General features: G+C 40.6%; 1 long non-coding RNA gene across 1 annotated transcript; it reads left to right on the top strand.

Annotated features, from left to right (window-relative positions):
• Positions 1-11894: 11894 nt before the first annotated feature.
• On the top strand, positions 11895-13839 carry LOC138106804 (uncharacterized). Its single transcript, XR_011149124.1, has 4 exons — positions 11895-11973; positions 12544-12673; positions 12815-13000; positions 13651-13839. It is a non-coding gene; the product is annotated as an uncharacterized lncRNA (long non-coding RNA).
• The last annotated feature ends 3388 nt before the right edge of the window (positions 13840-17227 follow it).

The raw sequence follows: 17227 nt of genomic DNA, 5'->3' as shown, positions 1-17227 counted from the left end.
CTTATTCTTCTAGGCAACTGAGCACCTGACAGTCACTTCAAGTCAATTGGACCTGCAGATGCTGCTCCCAAAGGAAAGTTGGCCAATGGAAGTTAATGGTGTGAAAATAACCTTAAGCACCTAAGTTTGAAAATGTTTATTAACATTTTTATACTATAGCTAGATATTGTTTTCATCATATTGATCATAGATCTGGGAGTTTTGCAAAGGTGTTTCAAGTAGCTTAGCTGGACATTTATTTGAGTTCTACGAAGCAGATTCTGAATGGTGTGGCAGAGTAATGTGTAGAGGCATGTCAAATGAAATACTGTATGTTTGCAAGTGTTAGTCAAACCCCTAGCGCCCTTTAGCTCACGTAATAAAGTTGCTATCCAAGTGTCTCTGCTTAAGAGAACTCGGCATTTAAGCGTCCATATAAAAATTGATTTGGTTGAAAAATGCTGTTCATCCTGTCTGGGGCCCAACATGTCCTAGAGGAGAGTAAAAGGAGTGTTTCCCTTCTAAGTGTTGTCAAACCAGAAAGAATGATTGTTCCTCAGTTTTGCATATGTCAGCGTAATAGAAGCTTAGTCATGCAAATCCTTATTACTTGGCAGTTCTGCAGCAGGGAAAAACAGAACATTACCATATTTTATCAGTGTTTGAAGTTAAAAGCTTTTCATTGTGCTTTTTAAGAACAGATGTCAAGACAATATTGAAAAAGTAAATATGTGCTGAAAAATATTTTTACGATTTAAAAAAGGGGGAAACCACCCCTAGTGAGTTCAATGTGTTAGTTTTCATTTCCATAAAAAGACATGAACTGTTTATATGCTTCCTTCTGCTTCCACGGGGGGAAATAAAACAATTATTCAGTTAATGACAGATCTTATTTTACTATTATTTAGTGATTCTGCTAAGTGCAGTAGTACACTACAGAGTTTCAAATCATCAAGGATTTCTTAGCCCTTTATGGGACTACAATACATTGTAGTATGCTGAGTAAATGAGCTGTGATAGAGAAATGATTTACTCATGTGGTCCATAGACACACATAAAAACCGAGCTTGAGAAAAGCTGGCTCTACAAACACTAGCAGGATAAGACAAAGGGGAATGCAGATGTCAGTCACATTTTAAGATGCTCTTTACAATGACACAGAGCCAAATTTATTAGGGACAAGGCCTTTTCCATTCTTGTCTTTTCCTTTATGGAGTAGTGTCGACCATGAGAAGACGTCTGGTAATTACTGCTGGCCATATCAGGGTAGATGTAGCCATGACTCACCAGGGTAAGAACTGGCTGGGTCACAGTCACGTATTCTTCCAAGCTGGCTAGCAGTGGTTTATTTGCAAATGAAGTTTTCCTTTCTGGCTTCCTTATGCGGCAATAAGTCACCAGCTTACTGGTTCCTATGTAGGAATGTCAAGGAGGGGGCTTATATGCTCATTTGTGCCTCTGTGCTGTATTCAGGTACTCTGCTGAGGTTGTGAAGTGATTGCATGATAAAAATCATTTGATGCCTGTTTGTTTCAGATCATCAGAGGAATGAATGAGACCTCTCAGCACAGTCTTTTGTGTAGGTATGCAGAGAGTTGTTGTGTTGCTGGCTTCATCTGGATTACCAGAAGACTCATTTTATGAGATACCAATTATAGGTGAATCTGTGAATGCCACCTATAATTAAGCTTGCTTGACACTTTTCATCACAAGACCCTATTTTCTGTTGCTTATAGGTTTGTCAAATGTATATTATTTGGACTGAAAATGTACAGACTGGGAGACTGCATCTGGAAGAATATCTAAAGCTTCTGAAAAAATGTGTGGGTTTTTTTTCCCTGAGAACAAATTTAAGATAAATGTGTTGCTTTTTTGCTTGTCTTAAAAATAAACATATATCCAATGATTTGGAGAAAGAATTCAATGCTTGGGAGGTAGAAGCAATGGGTTCCAGTATTGTCAGGGTCCAGGCTTTCCAAATGACCTAGGTGCACTAGGTCAAAAGACCTAGTTATGCAAGTTCTCTATGCAAGAGAACTGTTAAAACATAGCAGGGGTGTGGTGGAAAGTTACTTAATTGTGGAGACTTAAGGGAAACTACTTAATAACTATATATTTTCCAGGTTGTCATTATATGATCTTTTCACCTGCAAGAATAAGGGGAAGCTCATCCCATTCACAGAATCATATGGGTGATTTCTTGCTTGCAAAACACTCAAGTAGTACAAGGATGGCATCACGAAAAAGTCAGCAGACATTCAGAAGTCTGTCTTTGTAGGACGTCTTGAGTACAGGTCAGTAAACATCTGTATTTCTAGTGTTTCATGGAGAGCAGTAAGAATTAAAAACAAAACCTGAACATTCACATATGTAATAATTAGCATCTAGTCTGTTCCCTGAATGCAGAAATGGCTTTGAGAAAAAATAGTCATGTCATCCATAGTCCGGCATGCAGTGTGTACGCCAAGGGGCCTGAAATGCAATTGTCTGGGAAATCTTTTAAGGTTGTAAGTTTTGAGTGATTGACTCTGTATCTGTAATATTCTTTTAATATGGTTATCGGCGTATTTGCTACTTGGTATTATCTGTAACTCAAGCAGTAGAGGAGGTAGACAAATGCATGAAAATAAAGTAATTTCACACTGAAGGAAAGAATCAGAAAATTCTTTTTTTAAAGCTTTGGATAACTTCTATTTTGTCTGCAAAATAACATTTTTTCTTGGAAAAGGTGTTAGACATACCAGTTTCACTTGGCTATGGACACCACCACATAAACAGCCTGCTGTGAATGATACTTTCTGCAGCTTAATCAATATCCTGCCAGGAATAAAACCCAAAAAGAATCCCTCAAAAAACAGTTGTAAATTCAATAAATCACTTAATTGGTGATATATTGGAATTTACTCATAGATACATATTACTTTTAAAAGAGTGAGAAAATAAACCTTGCTTTATACTAACATCATAACTATTCACATACCAATATTAATTACCTGTTGATGAAATTCTTGAATTATGCATTTTCTTTTTTTAACTAGCCAAAGAATAGTGGATCTGTACTCTTAACGACAGTTATACACAAACACATAGCACTTTTCATTCATATTTCAAAGAATACTGCAAAAGTTTCACTCTTTTGTACGTGAGAAAATAGTGAAGAAAGGTGAGGAGCTTGTCTAGAGCATCATAGCAGGTCTAACATACTGTATTCTGCCCATAGCCTGCTGCCTTCCAATATCACTTCATCAGAGCTGTATTTTGTGTATCCTGAGATGGTGTATCCTCACGTGTCAAATAGGTCTGCAGGATGCCCTTGGACAGTGAAATAACACGGATTTTGATTGTTGTTTTGAAGAGCACAGACTTGGAAAAATGATTTGAAAGCTAATCAAAGCAGAAGGATAGAGGAGAAACAGAACTGTAACTGGCTAGCACATTTAACACGATTGTCAGTGTTTAATTAGGAGGCACTTAAGGTCAAATATACAAGCATGGCATTGGGGATCTGATCTCTGGTGCTACACAAAAAGGTGAGAAAAGCTTCTGCCCTGACAAGAAGTTGTGAGAACTTGCAGTCTTGTGAACACTGGAATTTTAAAGGTACAGACAGGCACGAACTCTTTCAGCACCGTGCTAGTTAGCTTAAACTGTCTAAATAGTAGTGCCACTCACTTTAGCTTCGAGTGGCTGCAGGAGTGTTTCTGTAAGCAAGCTCTGCCAACAAATGTGAGGGGGCAGTAACCTCTGCAAAGAAGTGATGATCAACAGCTGGGGCTCTAACCTTCCCCAAGCATGTCTGTATACAGCAGGGAACATCTGTCCAAAGCCTAACTTCCAATATTTACAGAACAAAAGTATAGTTTGTTTAACAAAATTGCTGGTATTAGCTAAATAATGGGACATGCTTTGATTCTGCTCGTGCTAGAACCACCCAACTTTTGCTTTCCTTACTTAATTAGCATTAATTTATTCAGAAAGATCAAGATTTGGATTTTCAGGTTCTTTATTTAAGTAAAGAAAATAGATCTCAGGTCATGCAAGACTCTCTTAGCTTAGGGAAAAAAAAACAACTTTTATGTTACTCGTTTGAGCTTTTTTTCATCAAACTGTGTAAGGATCAAGACTGTGTGTGCATAATATTTAGTGATAAAATTCTCCCCAAACATGTCACAATTTATTTGGTATCATTTCACTATGCCAAGCAGATGAGAGTAGTCACTGCTCCCATTAAGTGTTTGAAATTTAAACACATGCTTTTGAAAAATGAGCAGTGGTAGAGAAAGTTGCTTCCTACATTTCAAGTCTTACTGGGTACTGATATCCATTCATTTCTTTACTCACAAAATGGCATAATGAACTTCAGCTAGACAAATTGTTCTTTTGATTTAAGGATGACCAAAACAGCATCCAGAACATGCACAGTGCCATAAGAAACTTCAGTGTATCATGGTTCTTTAAGTCACGAATTTGAATTTAAATGCTGTGTTATACTTATTTTCATAAATAAGTAGGAAACGGGGTTGAAAAGTTAGGGTAAATGACCCATGAAAATTATTTCCTTCTTTTTTTTTTTTTCCTCATCTTTCCCTGAGAGTTGTTCTAGTTGTATTTGTGTCTGTGAAAGTACAGCACCTGCCAAAGGAGGATAAGGTCAAGCTGAGTGTTGATTCCTACACTTACTCCTGGGCATTCCTTGGTTAAATCATGCATTTGTTAGCCACAGAATAAGTCTGCATTGAACAATCCTTGAAATAGCCTGAACCTTGAGTAGGAGCATTTTATTGTACAAAAGGAGACAGGCAGAAGAGCTCTTGTAAATATGTTGTCTGCTGCCAGAATACAAATACGTAATTTTTCAGTATGATTTTGTGAACGAGAGGAACAAAAGTTATTTTAAACTTCTCTCTTTTTTTCCTCCTCCCTTTGAGGTTACGGCTGTAATGAAATACCCCAAATGTCATTTATTCCTCTCTGCTCTGCTTTCAGTATGAGTCTCCAAGGAACAAGCAACATCTTTTGTGGAAAAAGGGTATCTGAAACCTATTCTGAGTACTGCAAATGGTGAAATAAGAATGACAGTAAAAGAAATAGGATAAACGGTGTCTACTGAGAAAGCTCCCATGGAACTGCTGAGTGAGGATCGCTGACGCTCACTCACATAATTATGAAACTTAGTGAAGATGAGCTGTCAGGAGATCTCTAATTAGATAGTGCAGCAAACCCCAAACCCACTTTCCTACATGCATTACCAAGGGGCGTTACCTTAGAGAAGCTGGTGTGTTGTTCTCCCAGTGAAATGGCCAAGGAAAGATTTAGACAGGTAAAAAAAACCCATGGTGAGTCTGTTTGTGCATGTTCTATTCAATTCTAAATTCTTGAGCACAGTTGTAAAGAACAAAGGGTTTGTGCTATCTGGAAAGCTGAGAGGTGGGTATATACCCAGTAGGTGGGGTTTTATCACAGTTTCCATTTGCCTTGATTGTGCCATTTGGAAGGTGGTAACAGTAACACCTTGTCCGTACTGCTCTGCTTTGCACACATTACAGAAATGAGAGTGAAAAATACCCTTCACTATTTCTAACTGACTGTTTTAAACATCTCCTTTTGCACTTGGGGCAGCAAGTCATTGCTGTTGTTGTTGTTGTTGTATAGAAGCATTCTCTATTTACTTTGCATGTAGCTGTTCTTTTAGAAGATTTTTTTTTATACAGGAAAGTGTTGGTTGCTGCCATCAGATGGTTCTTACATCTATAGAAAGTCTGGGTTCTGGGTAATGATGGATGTTAAATGTGCTAAACAGTTTTCCTTCGGGCTAAATGATAGGAATATTTAAACATGTTTTTAGCTGCTTGTAGGAAGGCAATAATCAAGCACAGCAAAAGCTCAGCTGAATTCAGCTACTCAGTCTGAGAGACCTGCTCCAAATGCAGCAGAAGAAATGTCAGGTAAGAAGCTATGAGCATGGCTTAGGAGCAAAGGGGGAGTCAAGGCCCTTTGGCTCTTATGTCTCACTGGCCAGGCAGGCTTGGGCATGCTGAGCAACAAAAATGGCTGTTGTTTGGTTTTTGTTTACTTTGTGTGGTTATATACTTTGCAAACAGCATTGCACAAATACAGCTGCAATGAACACCTGCTCATGTCATCAGCTGCTTCCTTCTCAGGGATGTATCCCATGGATAGAGCTGCACAAAGAGCCTGGCATGATACAGGTTTGACACCAGGTCATGGCAAACCATTTTGAGTGACAAAATATCCTGCTTCTGAAAGGTTTGAGATGCAATGGCCAGAGAAGCAACAAGAATAACTTCATTATCCTTGGCACAGGAACGAAAATTACAGAGGCCTCTCTTTGCTCTTGAAAGAAGAAGTTGAGAAGCTTTGATGAAAGTGCATTTGTTACTTAGGAAAGGGACCAGATAGCTTGTAGATCAGGTATATGGAGAATGGAGCAGCCTTTACACTTGCAAAGACTGCCTAACTAGACAAGACTTCCCTTTGCATTGCTGCAATTCTTTCCAGAGAAAACGTGAGAAGTAGTTTGTGCAGTACTAAAGCCCAATGACTGCAAACAAGATCTGCTGAAAATGTGTGATCCGGCAAAATTCAGGGTGAGTGCACTCAAAAGATGGCACCTGCTTGTAAGCTTGGACCAGTAATTATTCATGAGGAAGTTAAGAAGGAAAAAACTCAGCAGAACATGGGTGCCAATAATCTTATTAAAACACACCTAGAAAAAAGTGCTCTTTTATAATTATTTTCTTGATTGATATTATTATTATTATTATTATTATTATTACTATTACAGCTGGGAAAATAGCTGGGTTTTCCAGAGATGTCAGTGGGAGCTGTGCATGATTCTGAGGTGTGATGCTAATATTGTATATTAAAAATGCACTGGATTGCAACGACAGTGAACATTGTGAATATGGAAATAATACCCAGTGGCAAGCTGTAACCTGTCTGCACCAAAGTCAGTGAGGAAAAGGCATGTTGTACCCTGTATTATTTGTAAAGTAGAACATGATTGAACAATTAAAGGCTTGTGTCACAGAGGATACACGTAGGGAAAGCATTGCAGCCTTGAATAGTCTCTTCACACACTAGGCACAATAAACTACTTTTTGTGTGTGTGTGTATTGCTGTGCTAGCAGCCCCATTGAAAATGATGGAATAAAATGTGTAGGTGTGGTATGATCCGTTTTTTAGTAATTGCAGAACACTCTAGGATCTTAAGAACAAGGATGCTCAAGAACTGTGAAATAGCTTTTATTAGGCTGGGGGGGGGGGCTGTGGGGGGTGGTGAGGTGATGGAGAATGATACCATGGGCCCTGGTTCAGACAGTGCTTGTTTAAATCTATCACATCTGAGTGGGGCACTTACAGGCGTGTTTAATGCCAAGGGTGTGAAACCTTGTTGAATAAGTTAAGCATCAGCTGAGTCAGGTGTATGCTTGTGTGCAGCTTGCCCTCTTCTCGGCTCTATTACTCTACAGCCTGGGAGACTTAACTGCTAACAGAGAAAACTTGGCAATGGAGCTGGCTTCTTACCCTGATAAGTTGTAACAGACACATGGGTGATACTGCCTGTTAATTTAGAAGGCATTTAACACTTAATCATGCTTGTCTAGTACAAGCCAGGAAGGACACTACTTTCTGCAGCCTCTAATTGGGTGCCATCAGTAATATAAGCCTAAAATTGTCCCAGTCAGCAACTGTATTGCCTAATCAGCATGAGCGTGTGCCCATTGGGGATCAGACATAGATAAGCGGGAGAGAGGAAGAGAGAGATCTGAACATATCTACAAGATGAGTGGCATGTCAGGAGCATAGAGGATGTCTAGATTTATGTGCTTTTTGGCAGCACTAGTGAGCTATTAATCATTTCTCATGAATAGGGCTCTTGTAAATCAGAGGTAGGAAACACTTTTCGTGGATAATCATGGCAAAAATGTCAGCTTTGCTAGTTGGTCATATGCTGATAGGATGCTTAACACTGGAGCAGACTCAATCTCATGCATAAAATCAAAATAGTGCTCCCTTTACATGATGAGTGGAACGGAGGGAGACAGCAGAGAGGTGAACTTCCATCAGTATTTGAAAAGCAGAAAGCTAATGTGTGATAACAGAAAGGGAGACCTATAGGTTTTTAAGGCAAAGCTTTACTGAGGGAGCCAGGGCTGAGTTCTAGTCAGCATCTGGGTATAGCACAACACATTTAATAAGGCACAGTTTGCATCATTTTAACAGCTGGCTGATCAGTTCATGGTTTTCCTTTACTTTTATTGCCCTGCAATTTACTGTATATGGCCCTTACGTGCAAATACCTCATTAGTCACAGGGTTGCATATTTCATGAAGCATACTGAATGTGCTGTCAGAATTAAATATTGTCAGGATAACAAGCAAGGGTGGGGTTTTTTAGCTTTATCACTGAAGGCAATTCAGGGTGAATAGAAAAGCTGGAAAGCAAAACACAGAAGGTCTCCCTTCAAATTGTGCAAAGCAACTGGCTCTGGTGTATGAAACCCATCACTCAAGGACTGACATTTAAAGGGCTCTTGGAAGTGAGTCCTGTGTGAGGCGGGTGGGTGAGAAAGCCTCACCCAGGGCTCTCCGGTGCATTACTTACTGTAACCAATTGGAGCTGAAAATCTCAGTGGCTAAATCAGGATTAATGCAAAATAGTTCTTAGGTTAAAAATAATGATATCCTCAACGTGCTTTTGGCTTAAGAAATTTCCTAATGTTCATTTCCCTAAGTGAGCATCCCCTCTGCCCTTCCCCAGTTTGTTCTGTTGGCCTCCAGTCCTATCCTGTTTCTCTATAAATTAGCAACATGCAGAAATGGAAATGACATGTAACTGTTGTCCAAGTTAATGCTAGTCCCAGCCATGCTGCGGAATAGTTTTGGGCACAGCTTTGGATAGCCTCTGTAAGGGTTCTGCCCCACGCAGGTGTTGGGATGGAGGCTGCCAGGTGATTTTTCCTTGAGATGGAGGCTGCCATGTGATTGTCCCGCACTGCCAGTCCAAACACGCTGAACTAACGACCTATGGGAGACTTTTAACTGCGTTTCCTGGGAGTTGTGGGAAGAAAGTCCAGGCTTTTGAAACTCCCTGGGAAACATCCATAAATCCCCGTGAATCACAACCATTTTAAATCCCCTTTCAAATTAAAAGTCATTGGTTTTGCTCAGAAAAAAAAAAAAAAAAGTGTTTTGAAAAGCACTCATGAATTAGCTTGTAAACAAAAGTATCCTGGCAGTGACTGAGAGGTGCTAGTGTTTTTCTGTATTTGGGTCAGCCCAAGAAAAATTGGGTCAGAGCTGGGCTTGAGATGGGGACGCGTTGGCTCTACAGGCATCTCTGCATTTGGTGTTGTTGGTGTGTTTAATGGTGCAGACCCACCCAGAGATTTCCTGTCTTTTCCCTTAAACATCAGTTGAATTATACTGGATTATTTCCTTCCACGTGGCTAGAATACTGGCTTCTGGTTTTGGGGGGATCTTATTATTACCTTAATTCTTGCCATTTTCAGGGTTGTGAAGCTTAGGGTAACCACATTATAGCTATGGGTATGAATTTGTCCTCAGATAACTTTTATCCACCAGAAGAGATTTCAGCACACTTGATTTCTCAGGCAGTCCTAATTTGCCGTTGCTTGGCAGTGGGGAATCAGCAGAGAGTGAACAAATCTCTTCTCCTTCTCCCTCTTACTCAAAATTCAACATGTCCTGCCCACAATTCTTCAGATTTATAGTGTTCCTGTGGAATCTGCAGTTCAGGACAATTGAAAAAACAAACCAGACAACATACTTCTTCCAAACAGGTATAGCTTTTCAGCATCGTTTTTCCTGTCTAGGTTTTCAGTTGTTCCTCTCCTTCCCACTCTCTGCCACCCCTAAAACTTTTCCAATAAGTGTTACTTAATTAATTGTTGTGAAATGGGTTGTCTGTTTAATATTCCCAGACCTCAGTATCTGTCTTAGAAGTTCTGTAGTTACTGTTATCAGTGTGTCAGGAGTGAGATTTAAATACCAGTGAATCTCTGGAAATGTTGAGAAAGGAGTGGGGTGAGAGTCAAGCTGCTACATATATAAAATATATATAATGTACTATACATAGTGCACTATACATAGTGCATTATGTATATAAAAATATACTATGCTGACCTATTTTCTATTTTTTTTTCTTAGACGCAGGCTAACACATTTCAGCTATCCTATTCTCTTGCTAATTTAACAAACTTGATGCCTTTCAGATGTGGGTCCATAAGGCAGATTGCTCCCTGTTGCCACAATTCAGTCCTGCTTCTCCTTTCTCTACTCCTGGCTTCACAGTCCTACCTACCTTCACATCTTTCTTGCTTGTTGTATGAGGCTGCGCTGAAGTGTTTGCTTTTGCTGAGTTCAGAGAGTTGAAGTGGTGCTGGGCTGTCACAGGCATGAGGAGGTTGGGAGAAGGGGCTAGGGGAGGGAGAGGAGGAGGAGGGATGGGAGAAACAGAGCTGACTGTTTAATTGTCATAATCTTAACTGCCCTTGCCAGTGGGTCTGTACAAAGCCGGCTGAATGGATTTGCCACAGGGATATGGGGAGGAGGCAAAGTCCATGTGTCAGTCACTGTGGGCTGGTACCACAGCACCCTGACTTCACCTACCACGGTGGTGCAGAGTCCATCATCAGACAGTGGTGTCCTGCTCCCCCCGGGCCCCCTCTGTGGGGAGTGCTGCCCCACCATGGCAAAGGCATTGGATCTGTACGGGAGTCGACCGCCAAGCCCTTACAGTTTGGAGCAGTGCTTGGCGCTGTCCTGATTAGCCGTGAAAGCAAAAGCCACTGCTGCTTTTTGTTTCAATTTCATGTGCCTCGGGAACATGTGCGCTCTGCATTCTCAGACCCATTACCTTCAGAAAATACCACTCCACTGCACTTTTGAAACTGATTCAGGTACTTCTAATGACTTGTAACTTGGGTGCCAAATAGAATAGGTAGAGCAGGATATTTTTCATCAAGTTCTTGTTAAAAAGAATGTAAAAAACATTAATTGATACAAAGTCATAAAGATCTGGGTCTGCAGTTATTCTCAGAGCCCTTAGGGTGAAATTAACCCTCAAGTAGAGGCTCTTTTAAGGCTTTTACAGGATGCCAGTCCCATGGGGGGTCTGAATAAAGATGTATTATGGAACAATTTTGTTGCATGATTTTCAAGTTCAGTATCTGCCTGTATCTTTTCAGTGTTTAGCTGACTTGTGATCCTGGAGCACATATATTGATCCCTAATCTTAGACAGATTGAGAGTGCTAATATAAAGCCACATTAATAAATTTGTCAACTTGATAAAAAACCTGATCCACAATAAAGCGATACTTAATGTTGAGTATATATAGTCTATAAACGTTTATTATCTACTTATTATAGAGGAACCTGAGATTAGTCTGGTAGCTATATGTGATAAAATATAATTATACATATATACACATCATGTTATGTGTATATATGTGAATATATATTATTTTTAGCCATTGTTAGGAAAAGTCAGAGAAGAGAATAGGGTCGTGAATTCCACCAGTTTTGCTTTGTCACACACTGAATAAAGCATGCTCCCAGTCCAGACTAAAGAAAATATTGCCATGAATTAGTGTGATATTTCTAACTGAAGGATGTAACTTCAGAACGAGAGTAGCTGCTTGTGCCTTCTTATAATGCTCCCTGTGATTTGATGCAACTTTTCTTTTGTATGTTTTCTTTAATTTTTATGTTTTATGTGAAAGCTGAACACACTGAATTTGTTTGTAATTTGGAATTTAAAGCAAGGCTCTTTGTTAAAGGCCCAGAGGAAGTTTCCATATGACTTATGGGCCATTTGGGCTCAATTGAATTTAATGGGTTTCAGCTGCACCTCCACAATGGCTTTGAAGGAAGTGAAGGGAGATCTATAGGTCTTAATTGCTCAAGACTGGCTTGTTTCTCTTGAAAAGGCTGTTTGCAAGAAGCAGGTTGGGAGTATTAAAGTATATATCCTCAAAGGGATGAAGGAACTGCCGTTTGAGGAAGGGGCTAGGATGAAAATAGCTTTAAGAATTACTCAGGAGCTGAACTAGGCAATCTGAACTGGTCCATCATAAGTTCTTGTTTGTTTGCTTAAAAATAATCAAATAATTGGAGGGCACGGCTAAGCCAAACTTCCTTTATAGTCCTTTCAAGAAAGGAATGGAGATCTTGGAACTGACAAGATAAATTAGGCTGAGACTAAAAGAGAAACTCAAACACATAGTCCCCTTGGCCTCTCTCATGCTGGTTGACAGACATGAGTGTTTGAGTCAGCAGGTGAACCATGACTTCTAAGAGCAGTCGTTTGTTTATGCTTCCACTGTACAAAGCTTTTCAGTGGAACAGAGCAAACCTAACTGGGCAAATTTCCATTTCAATTTCACATTTCCTTCTGCATGTGCAGCGCCAACTGGCCTTATAGACTGTTGTTACTAAGTTTGTTAGGATTACCCCTGGCTTCGCGTTAGGAGGTGTCTGACCCATAAGAATCTCTTATGACCCTGTTTTCCAGGCAGGCAGGAGAACATGTGAAATGCAAAGTTAAGGATATAAAGGAACTACTGTCTTGCTCAAGATAAGCCAAGAGACCACATTACAGGAAGTTAACCTTTGGTGTACTCTGTCATTTTGGCCAGCATCATACAGGCAAGTAGGAAGGGGACATTCTCCTGAGGTACCCAGCAGATGAATGCCAGATGGTACTGTCATAATACACACAAAATAGCTAAATACCTACCGGTTGTGTTCAGTACAAAAGGAACATTTTTCTTTTTCTGAATCCTGCAGGGCAGAACTCAGACAAGCATCTTAATGCAAACATTGCAGTAACTGAAATGTGAAGCTGGAAATCCAGAGAATTCTCCAAAAGCTTTAAGTAGCTTTTTAGGCTTCATTCATGTTGGGCCTAATGGATCCTCAAAGGGGAGAATGGCTTATCAAAGACAAGCATTTTAAGTACCTCGTGTTTATGTGGTAGGTAAATGGGCGTTTGTTACATTTGAATTGTTTCTGAATATGCAGAGAAAAATATCAGACCACCAGCAGCAGCACAGTGAAGCAGCAGTACCTAGCTGGGGGGGAAAGTGTTTTCTTTTCCCATGTTAAGATATGTTCGTTTTAATTTCCATGCAAAATTATAAGAATAAAAATATGCTGCCCTTTAGGGGAATGGCATTTTGCTAAATACCATGCATTGCTACAAACCTTAGATGTGAAGGGCCACATGCAAACATTTACATAGAAGAACTTTATGGATGTGTAGCTGGGTATCAGTCCTGCAGGAAAAAATATTTCTGACAGCCTGGCTCTTTCAAGGTATGACATTTATTGCCTGCAGATAGAGGCTGAGTTGGGTAGGTGTGATGTTGTGACAGAAACTGAATGGTTAGCTCTGCCTTTCATTTCTTGTCCTTAAATCCTCTTCAGCTGGCTTTATGTAGCCTGTTTTCCTAATATCTGAGTTTGCTATTAGCAATGCACTTACATATGGATGCCTCAGTCATTACTGTCCGGCATTCTGGCCTATTCAAGATTAGAGAAGTCTTCCTCTAAGCTTCCCAGAAATGCTGCTAAAGTTTGTCTGTTCGTTGTCTTCAGTGGTTGCATCTTCTTTCATTAACTAGGGTAGCTGGTGTTGAAAACCAAACAGAAGGTAATGACAGACCACAGCAAGCTGTCTGTTGCTGCAGATGGAGGATACCTCTAGGATTTGGGTCAGAAAACACTTGGCAAGCATCCCTCTGAATTCTTCTTGTCACATGTTGAAGAAACCTGCTTACTGGCAGGGGTGAAGAAGGAAGCAGAAGTCTTAAAATGGCTGCAATATGATTTTTTTTGTTTTATTTTTGTTCAGCATCAGAGCTATTTACAGCGTATCTTGCCAATTTATTCATACTGTTGCTGTCATGGGTTTTTCCTGATTCTCTGCTTTCAGGACCCACCCCCACCCCACATGATCCCGTTTAAGTTTGCAGTGGCAGGGAAAATGAGAGTTATTTATGCCCCCTTTTAGAACGGGACCTTGCAGAGGTACTGTAAGAAGCCATTTGTTTTCTTTAAACATAGTTGAGCTTCGCACAGGCGCACACACGCGTTCAGATGGCTTCCACTTGAAATTCCTCATCTAATCCAAATAGCTCACAGCCTTGATGGTGGAACCGTGAAGGGGCTCCCCTGACCCCCTGCTCTGCCAGCGTGCGGGGCTCGGGCCAGGGCAGGCCGCGCTCACAAGGTCTGCACGTGTTGGCCTGCTGGCAGATACACCTCCAAAAGCTCCCAACCCCACCCTTCTCTGCTGCTTGCTTGCGAGAAGAAGCAGAGTGAAATCTGAGGGAAGCCTTTGTCTCTTTGGAGACTCAATCACACACTCCGCCAGCTTGGGCAGAGTAAATTTGAGGTTTGCAAGCCAGCAGCGAGAGTTGCTGTATGTAGAGATGGCAGTCGGGTGGATATGCTTGGCCTGGAGGGGAAGCAGGGGTGAATTGCACCATTACACTCTCTGTACCCTCCTCCTTACTCTGTCCCTGTAAACGAACACACACAAGCACACCGTATTGTTTACAGTTCTTCAGCACAGCCTTTTAAACAAATTTTCAACAAAGCCTCTTTCTTTTCTTCTTCTAGGGCATGAATAAGTTATGTGAGATGCTGGATAGACAGATGGTGGCAGAGCTGTTGGACCTACTGTACTGCTGTAACTCTTGCCTTACAGCCTCTTCTGTCTGGGCAGTCTCTCTTCCCTAGGAAAGGTTAGAAATTGCCTATGCGCCAGCACCTTCCTTTCCCAAGAAATAGTCCCTTGGAACAACTGAAGCTGCTGTGGCTGTAGGCAGGGGAAGAGGATGCTGCAGGCATGAGGCTGGCCTGGGAGGAATGACTGTAGAGAAGGGAGAATGTCTGCATTTCGTTCCAGGTCCTGGAGAGGCTGAGATTGTATTCCCTTGACTCTGTCCCATTGCTTTATCTTTATGGGGTCCTGCAAATCCAATTTATCCATCAAAATGCCATATAGCAGCAGGTTTTTTTGTATTTAACCAGTAGGCATTATTTTGCAGATATATCTCCTCTGTCTGCATATCATCTGGAGAAGTACTTGTTGTGTATATACATGTAGACCAGACTTCTTTATTTGTATTGCCATAGCGGTTGTCTTGCTCATTGGTCCACAGGCTTACATTAGGCTCTGTAGAGGCACAAAATCATAACACTTCAGAGATGCACATTTAAATAGATCATGTCCATTTATTTTATTAGGGAGGGAAGAAAGTTTTCTTTCATGTTTTCAATAATGTGTCTTATTTTTTGTGGCTCAAAATCATGGAAAAGGAAAAAGAAAACAACAAATGAAAAGACACAAAGAGTTTTGCCCAAGAAGCTCACAAATTAAATTTAAACTGGGATGGTAAGATAGGTTAACAAACAGAAGAGAGGCAGTAGGGTAAGAAAGGACAAGCGTTACAGAAATAATATTACTTGCAGTCCATGCAGTATACCCTAATACACTTCCTTATGCCCTACTCTATCCCCAGATACTGCAGAGAAATGGCCAAAGATTAGCTCTCAGGTGCAGGGAACTGTCTGTGTGGTGTTTGTTTTTATGGTGCCTAGTTCAATAGGACCCTAATCCTCATTTGGAGTCCCAGAGTCCTGTAGCAATACAAGTAACACACACAAAGTAGTAGCAATAAGATCCCTTGGCCCAGCTCCTTTCTGAGTGCTGTATCCAAGATTAACCTAAGAAAAGGGAAGGATTATGCATCTTGTAGGGATGTAGCCATTATTTTGGGTGTTTGTTCTTACCTTCTGAAGTTTGCTCATCCCTTTCAGAAAGGATGTTTTGACCTGAAACTAAATTTGATATTAACGCTACCCTACTCCTTGTTCGATACTCAGTGATATCTGAAATGTTTGGCTCTGACTATGTAAAGGTGGGAATACCAGGAAAGAGGACCATATAATATCTGGGCATATTTGGAGCCCAGCTCCTGATAAGGAAGTGGGAACAGAACAGATTTTTTTTTTTTAATAAGATGACAGTTGTTCTCAATAATAACTTCCCAGGAACTCCCATGTTTACAAAAGAGGCATCAGAAAACATATATGCCTGCCCAAAGGTTTTGCTTCTGATGGCTGAGGTGAAGCCCAGGTTTGATACTGCTGTTGTCTGGCCTGCTGAATCCTGGTAGGTCCAGGTCTATCAGAGCCCAGCAGTTTGCCAGAGTCAAGGAGGTCAGTAACCTCATGGGCTGTGTAATGTATGGTCTGCTCCATCAGGATCAATGTGTGCAATTGGCTTCAATTCGCTGTTCTCTGAAATTAAGAATAACCTGGAAAAGTCAAACTGTGTTTAGAGCTTAGTTTTACACATGGTCTGAGCCAGCATTCATGCCTCAGACATGCGTCTAACATATTCTGGCTGCACTGTGAGGTGTTAAAGTCTAGCTGGAAAAGAGCTTAAATGCTGCTGCTTCACTGGTTTAGGCCCCACAGTGGCTGTCATTCTCCACTCCTTTACCTGTTATTTCATCCTTTAAGTCCAAGTCCCTCCAGAAACATGAGCTCTCACGCAGCTGGTAATTCTTATATGTCCAAGTAATGCGGATTTGGATCAAGAAGACATGGTCAGAGTTTGTCTAATTAACTTCCTGTCACTATAGCCAAGTCAGAAATTTAAGGTACAGTAACTCATTTTATAGTCACTCTATCTGGCACTGAATATAGATTGGAAAAATTCTTTGCTTAAGCAAGATGTGTGGTAATATTGTTATGCTATACTAAAGTGCTCTTTAAAAATAAATTATATTCTCATGAGTGTGAGAGACAAGTATCCCCTACCACAGCCAGACCTGACACAAGCAAGTCTTCTCCTTATCCAGGACTGCTAAATTCTTCCATGAAGAGAAAAACCAGCCAAAGAGTTGTATCCTAGGGTTTTTGGGGGTTTTTTTGTAACCCCTAAAGTATTTGATGTTGAGTCTTCAGAAAGACTAGATAAAGCATTAGCTGTGGGTAGAAAAACAACATATCAGGAACCACACCAGTTCATCAGGGTTGTGCATGCACATCTCCCCATGCTAAACCAAGTGTATGGTTTAAAAAAGGGTCCCAAATATTTAGGGCAGAAATATTCATTCCACTTGTAAGTGCTCTTTTTCTTCTGGGTTTTCCTCTTAGCTTCCAAAAGCTGCCCCTTAAATGCCA

The sequence above is a fragment of the Aphelocoma coerulescens genome, chromosome 2, assembly GCF_041296385.1.
Source record: "Aphelocoma coerulescens isolate FSJ_1873_10779 chromosome 2, UR_Acoe_1.0, whole genome shotgun sequence".
Lineage (NCBI taxonomy): Eukaryota > Metazoa > Chordata > Aves > Passeriformes > Corvidae > Aphelocoma > Aphelocoma coerulescens.
The sequence above is the reverse complement of the archived record's forward strand: the minus strand, read 5'-3'. Positions and strand labels throughout refer to the sequence as shown.